Here is an 8,016-nt window from a genome sequence, read left to right as displayed (position 1 = left end):
TTGCTGCTGCCTTGCAGTTAGATCGCAGACTGCTGTGCTAGCAATGAGGGAGGCTCCGTGGGTGTGGGACCCTCCTGGCCAGGTGTGGGATATAATCTCCTGGTGTGCCCATTTGCTTAAAGCGCAGTAGTGGGGTGGGAGTTACCCCATTTTCCAGGTGTTGTATGTCTCAGTTCTCCTGGCTAGGAAAAGGGATTCCCTTCCCCTTTGCCCTTCCCAGGTGAGGTGATGCCTCGCCCTGCTTCAGCTCTTGGTGGTTGGGCTGCAGTGGCTAACCAGCACCGATTGTCCGGCACTCCCTGGTGAGATGAACCCAGTAACTCAGTTGAAAATGCAGAAATCACCGGTCTTCTGTGTTGCTCGCGCTGGGAGTTGGAGACTGGAGCTGTTCCTATTTGGCCATCTTGCTCCGCCCCCCCTATGGTGGAATCTTTAGGGTTTTCCATATACAAGATCATATTGTTGACAAACAGCAACAATTCCATTTCTTCCTTTATGAATGCCTTTTCTTTTTTTCTCTTGCCTAATTACTCTGGTAAAGTCTTCTAATACTGTGTTCAATATAAGTGGCAAGAGTGGGCATCCTTGTGTTCTTCTGGATATTAGAGGAAAATGTTTTATTTTTTCATCATTAAATATAATATTAGCTGTGCTTATCATCTATGTCCTTTTTTATGTTGAGGTACATTGATTTGTTGAGAGTTTTTACATCATAAAAATATGTTAAATTTTGTCAAATTATTTCTTTGCATCTATTGATTATATAATTTTTTCCTTGATTCTTATGTGATTTGTTATTGATTTGCATATGTTGGGCCATCTTTGCATGCCAGAGATAAATCTCATGTGATCATAGTGAATGAACCTCTTAATATATTGTGGAATTCAGTTTATTAGCATTTCATTGAGTATTTTTACATCTGTATTTATCAAAGACCTTGACCTATAGTTTTCTATTCTTGTGATATCCTTGTCTGACTTTGGTATGAGAGTAATGCTGGGCTCATAAAAAGAATTTGCGAGTATTATTTCCCCTTTGATTTTTTGGAAGAGTTTGTGAAGGATTACTATTAGTTTTTCTTTAAAAGTCTGGTAGAATTCAACAGTGAAACCATTAGGTCCTGGACTTTTCTTTGACAGAAGACTTTTTACTATTTATTCAATCTCCTTGTTGATCTGTTCAGATTTTCTATTTCTTCTTCTTTTTTTTTTTTTCTTTTTTTTTGACAGAGTCTCACTCTGTCACCCAGGCTGAAGTGCTGTGATGTGATCTCTGCTCACTGCAACCTCTGCCTCCTGGGTTCAAGTGATTCTCTTGCCTCAGCCTCCTGAGTAGCTGGCATTACAGGCATGCACCACCACACCTGGCTAATTTTTGTATTTTTATTAGAAATGGGGTTTCATTATATTGGCCAGGCTGGTCTTGAACTCCTGACCTCAGGTGATCTGCCTGCCGTGGCCTCCCAAAGTCCTGGGATTACAGGCATGAGCCATACTGCCTGGCCCAGGTTTTCTTTTTCTTTATGATTTAGCCTTAATAGGTTATATGTGTTTGGGAATACATCCTTTCTTCTAGGTTATTCAATTTTTTTGGCATTTAATTGTTCACAATAGTCTCTTACAGTTTTTTGTAATTCTGTTAAATGTCTTCTCTTTCATTTCTGATTTTATTTATTTAAATCATCTCTTTTTTTTCTTAAACGTTTCTCAATTTTATTTTTTCAAAAATACAAGTTTCAGTTTATTTTAGTATTGCTTTTCTAGTTCTATTTCACTGTTTTCTGCTCTGATATTTTTTATTTTTCTGCTAAAATTGAGCTTAGTGTGTTCTTTCTTTTAGAGGCATAACATTAAGTTGTTTATTTGAGACCTTTCTCTTTTGATATAGGCACTTATTGCAATAAATCTTTTTCTCAGAACTGTTTTTGCTGTATCTCATTAAGTTTTAGAATTTTGTGTCTCCATTTTCATTTGTCTCAATTTTTTTTAAATTTCACTTTTAATTTCTTTGTTAACTCATTGGTTGTTCAGGAACGTGTTGTTTTTCATGTATTTGTCAATTTTCCAAAATTACTCCTGTTGTTGGTTTTTCAGTTTAGTACCATTCTAGTTGGTAAAGGTACATGTTATTATTTCAGTCTTCTTAAATTTGTGAATACTCGTGAAGACATGTCAAGACTTGTCCTCACATGTAATCTATCCTGAAGAATGTTCCATGTGTGCTTGAGAAGATTGTATGTTTTGTTGCTGTTGGATGGAACGTTCTGCATATGTCTGTTAGTTCATTAGTTTAAAGTGTTGTTCAAGTCCAGTGTTTTCTTATTAATTTCTGTCTGGATGATTTGTCCATTGCTGTAAGTGGGGTAAGTCCCATACTATTCTTGCATTGCAGTCTATCTCTCCATTTAGATCCTTTAGTATTTGCTTTATGTAATTTAGGTGCTCTGATGTTGGGTGCATATATATTTACAGTTGTTATATACTCTTGTTGAATTGACACTTTTATCATTATATAACATCTTTCTTTGTTTCTTTCTGTAGTTTTGGTTTAAAGTCTGTTTTGTTTAATATAAATAGAAGTATCCCTGCCCTCTTTTCATTTCCCTTTGCGTGGAATATCTTTTTCCATTCCTTCACTTTCAGTTTGTGTGTGTCCTTAAAAGTGAGGTGAGTATTTTGTAGGCGGCTTATAGTTAGGTCTAGTTTTGTGGTCTTTTTGCTGGAGAATTTAATCCGTTTACATTCAAGGTGATTATCGATAGGTAAGGACTTCTGTTTTTTTTTTTTTTTTTTAAGTCTGATCTTATTTATTTGTTACTCAAAAAATCTTATTTCTGACTGGATTCAGACTTAGAAGTAGAAGCTAACAGAGAGGAAAGTCTGCGTCTCTTTGCAATTTGTTCCTGGCGCTTCTCCTTAGCCTCCTTCATTCTCTTGGCCAAAAGTTAGTGTATTCTGCAACCTCTTCCTTGTTTTTCTTAGTACACTGCTTCTTCAGAGCAATACGCCGCTGTTTGTGCTGCAGGACATATGGAGTAACAAGACACTGAATCTTGGGTGCTTTGGTCCTAGGTTTGTTACCTTCTTTGTTTAAGGGCTTTCTTATAACATACTGGTGGACATCATCTTCTTTAGAGAGATAGAAAAGTTTGTGGATTCTGCTAGCTCTTTTGGGTGCAGGCGGTGAGGCACTGTAGTATCAGTCACTCTATCCTTCTCTCCTTTTTTTTTTTTTACAATAACCAAGTTGAGAACACTCAGATTGGCATCCACCATGCAACCATGAACTGATTTTCTCTTTCTTTCTTTCGTTCTCCTTGGTCTGTAACAGAAATGTCCCTTACTCAGTAGCAGGCAGACACACCCATGGGTCAAGACACCTTGCTTCATGGGAAAACCTTGTTTGTCGTTCCTATCACTGATTCAGACCACATAACCCTTCCATTCTTTACCCAGAGCATCAGCAGCAACTTCTGTGGCCATACGCTTCTCGTAAAAAGTACGAAGTTTGCATTCATCCTCCACTTCAATGAGTTTCTGGCAGCCAGTGGCTGGGAAGGAGATGGTCAGCTTCATCTTGAAGCAGTTAAACCGCCTCTGAGGCACCACGGAGAAAAGCAGACTTCTGTTGTTTTATTATTTTATGGTTGTTTTGTTTCTTTCTTCCTCTCTTGTCTTCCTTTGCAGTTTGATGGTTTTCTATAGTGATAGGCTTTGAATCTTTTCTATTTTTGTTTTGTGTGGCTACTCTACATTTTTATTTTGCGATTACCATGAGACTTACATAGAACATCTTATAACAGTCTGTTTCAAGCTGCTAACTTCTTAACTTTGTATACAGCTTTACAATTTTATTCCCCTTCATTTTATGTTTTTGATATCAGAATTTACATCATTCTGTAATATGCATTTTTTAACAGTTTATTTTAGCTATAGTTATTATTATTAGTTTTTTTCCTTGGAACCCTCATACTAGGAGTAAAACTGCTTTACATTCCACCATTAGAGTTCTGAAGTATCCTGAATATGGCTTTATATTACTTATACCATTGAGTTTTGTGATTTTGTGTGTTTTATGTTATTAGTGGTTTTTTGTTCTTACTTAAAGAACTCCCTTTAGCCAGTCATATAAGGCAGGCCTAGTGGTGATGAATTCCCTTAGCATTTGTTTGGGAAAGTTTTTCTTTTTCATTTTGGAAAAACAATTTTGTTGGGTAAAGTATTCTTGTTTGGCAGCATTTTTTCCTTCAGCCCTTTGAATATATCATCCCACTCTTTCCTGCCCTGCAGGAATTCTGTAAAGAAATCTACTACTGACATTGTATTGGGACTCCCTTGGACGTAATGTGTTTCTTGTTGCTCTCAGCATATTTTCTTCATCTTTGATTTTTCATAATTTGATTATGTGTCCTGGTGAACTCTTCTTTTGGTTTACTTTGATTGAAGACCTCTGTGCTTCCTCTACCTGAATGTTGGCATCTATCCCTAAATTGAAAGAGGTTTTCAGCCATTAGTTCCTTTAAAAATGCTTTCTGGTTTTTTTTTCTTTCTTTCTTTTTTCTTTTTTCTGAATTCCTCTTATGCATAGGTTAGGTCTCTTAATGGTATTCCACAATCCTTATAGGCTTTTGTCACTCTTATATATTTATTTATTTGCAGCTCTGATTGGATAATTTCAGATGTTCTATCTTCGCGTTCACTGATTGTTCAGTGTGAGGGAGCCTGATGTTGAAGCTTCCTGTTTGCATTTTTCAGTTCAGTATTGTCTCTAGTATTTCTGTTTATAAAATTTGACTGTTTCTTTAGGGTCTGTTGTTGGAGCTTTGTTAGTTTCTTTTGGAGATAACATGATTTCCTGATTCTTTGTAATTCTTGTGTTCTTGCATTGGTGTTTGTGCAGTTGAGGAGATAGCCATCTTTTTAGGCTTTGAAGGTGTTTTTCTTTTTTGGCAGGGGTAGACCTTCACTCTTTCGTTTAGTTTTTATTGTAGATGGGCCAGCTTTGATGGCCATGGGCAGGAAAGGAAGAGCTTGTTTTGGGCTCTCTAGATGGCTGGGCTGCTGCCTTTGCTCTCAGTTTTCATGAGGCAGCTGGCTGGGCTCTTCTATCCGGTGAGACCACTGGTTGATCTCTGGCAATACAGTTGGTCCATCATTGAGCTGGGCCACAGGAGTATATTCTCTGGCCAGATAGTTTTACTATTTGTGTTCATAGTTGAACAGGGTTGCCTGAGAGGGGGCTGTGATCAGGATGCTGATTGGAATGGCTGGGAGCATCTGCTATGCTCGTTAAAAATGCACAGTTGATATTTGTCTCTCTGTCTAGGCAGGCTCTTGAGGTGAGCTTTGAAGCTTGATTGAGTGCTGTTTAAACTCCTGGGTATGTCAGATAGAGCCTCTGCTCTTTGTAGAAATTTGCTGTGATGATTGTCTCGCTCCCTGGATGTGAGGCTTTGGGGCAGGGTGTGAGGCTGGTCCTGGAGGCTGACTGTGTAGGGATTTAAGCTGGGTAGAACTTTTGATCACTTCTGGAGTGACTAGCTGAGCTTTTCAAGTTGGATGGGCTATTAACTGGTACCACTGATTGGGCACTGCTGCTGACAGGTACACAAAGCTAACACCATATCTATGTCCTGGTTGCTTTGTACTACACCTTCTTTCTTTGTTTCTACCTAATCCCAGTTGGTCTGGTAGTACCATTTTCCCCTGTGTTCTCCATGAGGATAGGAGTGGGCTTTCTGGAAAGTGCTACAGGATGCTAGAGAAGACGGTTGTCCACCTCTGGTTCTCTTTTCCCTCTGTAGAAACCCCAGTCCCTGGAGAATCCTCTCTTTGTGGCACTATGCTAACCTCTTGGAGGAGGAAGAGTGGTATAGTCAAAATAAGACCCTTTATCTTACCTTTTCATGTGGAAAAGGTCCATAAACCACCCAGGTGACTCAGGCTTATTGCCAATTTTGGAGGATTTCACCAAAGTGTTCATATCTTTGGATAGTTGCTGATAGAACTTTCTGTGGACCATGGGGACACGTAAGACCTCCTGTTCTTCTATTTTGCCGACATCCAACTAGACATTCTTGACACCCATTTTCTTTTTAATTCTAGTTATTCCTTGATATCCATGACTTTACATTGTCATGATTCCTACTCTATTATATTAGCACCTTTGCCCTCATTTCCTCTGTAAATCCTTGCCCCTGTTTGAGACTTACTAAACCCTCAGTCATTGACTCTGTTTCTCTCTAAATTTGACTGTCCTTTGGCTAATTTTCTGTTTTCTCTGATCATCTTTTGCTTCTTTTTGTTGTTGTTGTCTTTTAGTTTTAACTGTTACCTAGTTTTTAGGGCTTAATCTCCTTTGAACACTGGCACTTTGAATGCCCTTTGTTATATCAAACTCAGCATATCTTAAAAGTTAACTTGAAATTACCCAGAAACTCACTTCCCCATTTCTTTCAGTGAGAGTTTAGTGCCAGGAACAGAGCAAGTGCTCAGTAAATTCTATTAACTCAGTGAAGACAGCACATACTGCTTCATTTATCTTCCTGAAGCATTCCTCTAGTTTGTCCCAACCTGTTTTTTCTTAGCCCTGCATTTTTGAATTTAAGTATATATGCAGTAAAAGGTACAAATCTTATATTTAGTTTTGAAAAATGTATGCGGTGCTATAACCAACACCCCATCAATATATAGAACATTTCTATCACCCTAGGAAGTTCCATCTTCCCCTCTCCTAGAAATAACTTCTGTTCTGACCCCAGTCAATAGAGTCAAGTTTTCTTTAGAACCTTAAATAAATGTGTTCATATAACTTATTTCATAGAATTCTTTAATTTTTGAAATCTGTCTCTCAGCAATTTTTTTTGAGATTCATCTATGTTCTCGTAAAGTTCAGTGTTTGATTTTTTTAGCTGCTGAGTGATATTCCATTGTATGATTATATCTTAATTTGTTTAGTCTCCTGTTGATGGACACCTGGGCTATTTCTAGTTTGGGGCTTTTTTTGTTTGTTTGTGACAGAGTCGCACTCTGTCACCCAGGCTGGAGTGCAGTGGCGCAATCTCAGCTCACTACAGCCTCTGCCTCCTGGGTTCAAACGATTCTCCTGCCTCAGCCTCCTGAGTCGCTGGGATTATAGGCGTGTGCCACCACACCCAGCTAATTTTTTGTACTTTTAGTAGAGATGGGGTTTCACCATGTTGGGCAGGCTGATCTCGAATTCCTGCCTCAAGTGATCTGCCCACTTCGGCCTCTCAAAGTGCAGAGAGTACAGGTGTAAGCCACGGTGCCCCATCATAGTTTGGGGCTGTTTTGAATAAAGCTCTAATGAATCTTTATGTGGACATATGTGTTCATTTTACTTGGATAAATACCTTGGAATAGGATTTCTGGATAATATGGTAAAAAATGGGTAAAATATGTATATTTAAATTTATTTAAAATAAAAATGCCAACTGTTTTTTCGTCAGTAATATATGTGAGCCCTGGTTGCTGCACATCATTACTAACATTTTGTGTTTTTTAGATTTTAATTATTTATATCTATGTGTAGTGATATCCCATTGTGATTTTAATTTGCATTTCCCTGATGATAGTGATATTGAACACTTTTCATGTACTTATTGACTGTTATACCTTTTGCGAACTGGCTCTTCACATATTTTACCCAATTTTAAAAATTGTATTGTTTGTACTTTTATCGAGTTGTGGGAATTGTTTATATATTCTGGATACAGGTTTTTGGACACAGACATACACATACACACACACGTATATATATATACACATATATATATACACCTGGAGAAAGAGAAGAATGTTTTCTCCTGTTCTTTATCTTCCTTATTTATTTTTTAATACTATCTTTCGATTGGTGAAAGCTTTAATTTTTAATGAAGTCTAATTTATCAATTTTTAAAAATGTTTTCATTATACTTTAAGTTCTAGGGTACATGTGTACAACGTGCAGGTTTGTTACATATGTATACATGTGCCATGTTGGTGTGCTGCACCCAT

At 37.7% G+C, this 8,016-nt stretch overlaps 1 protein-coding gene and 1 pseudogene across 2 annotated transcripts in view; one reads left to right on the top strand and one right to left on the bottom strand.

Annotated features, from left to right (window-relative positions):
• ULK4 (unc-51 like kinase 4) overlaps positions 1-8,016 on the top strand; it is a 728,320-nt gene that overhangs the window by 490,507 nt on the left and 229,797 nt on the right. The gene's annotated exons all lie outside the window — the stretch shown is intronic.
• On the bottom strand, positions 2,776-3,576 carry LOC105518091 (annotated as a pseudogene). Its single transcript, XR_001002772.1, has one exon. The product of XR_001002772.1 is annotated as a 40S ribosomal protein S6 pseudogene (transcript).

The sequence above is a fragment of the Colobus angolensis genome, unplaced genomic scaffold (genome assembly GCF_000951035.1).
Source record: "Colobus angolensis palliatus isolate OR3802 unplaced genomic scaffold, Cang.pa_1.0 Scaffold311, whole genome shotgun sequence".
In the NCBI taxonomy this organism is placed as follows: domain Eukaryota; kingdom Metazoa; phylum Chordata; class Mammalia; order Primates; family Cercopithecidae; genus Colobus; species Colobus angolensis.
This window is presented reverse-complemented; position numbering and strand designations above follow the sequence as displayed.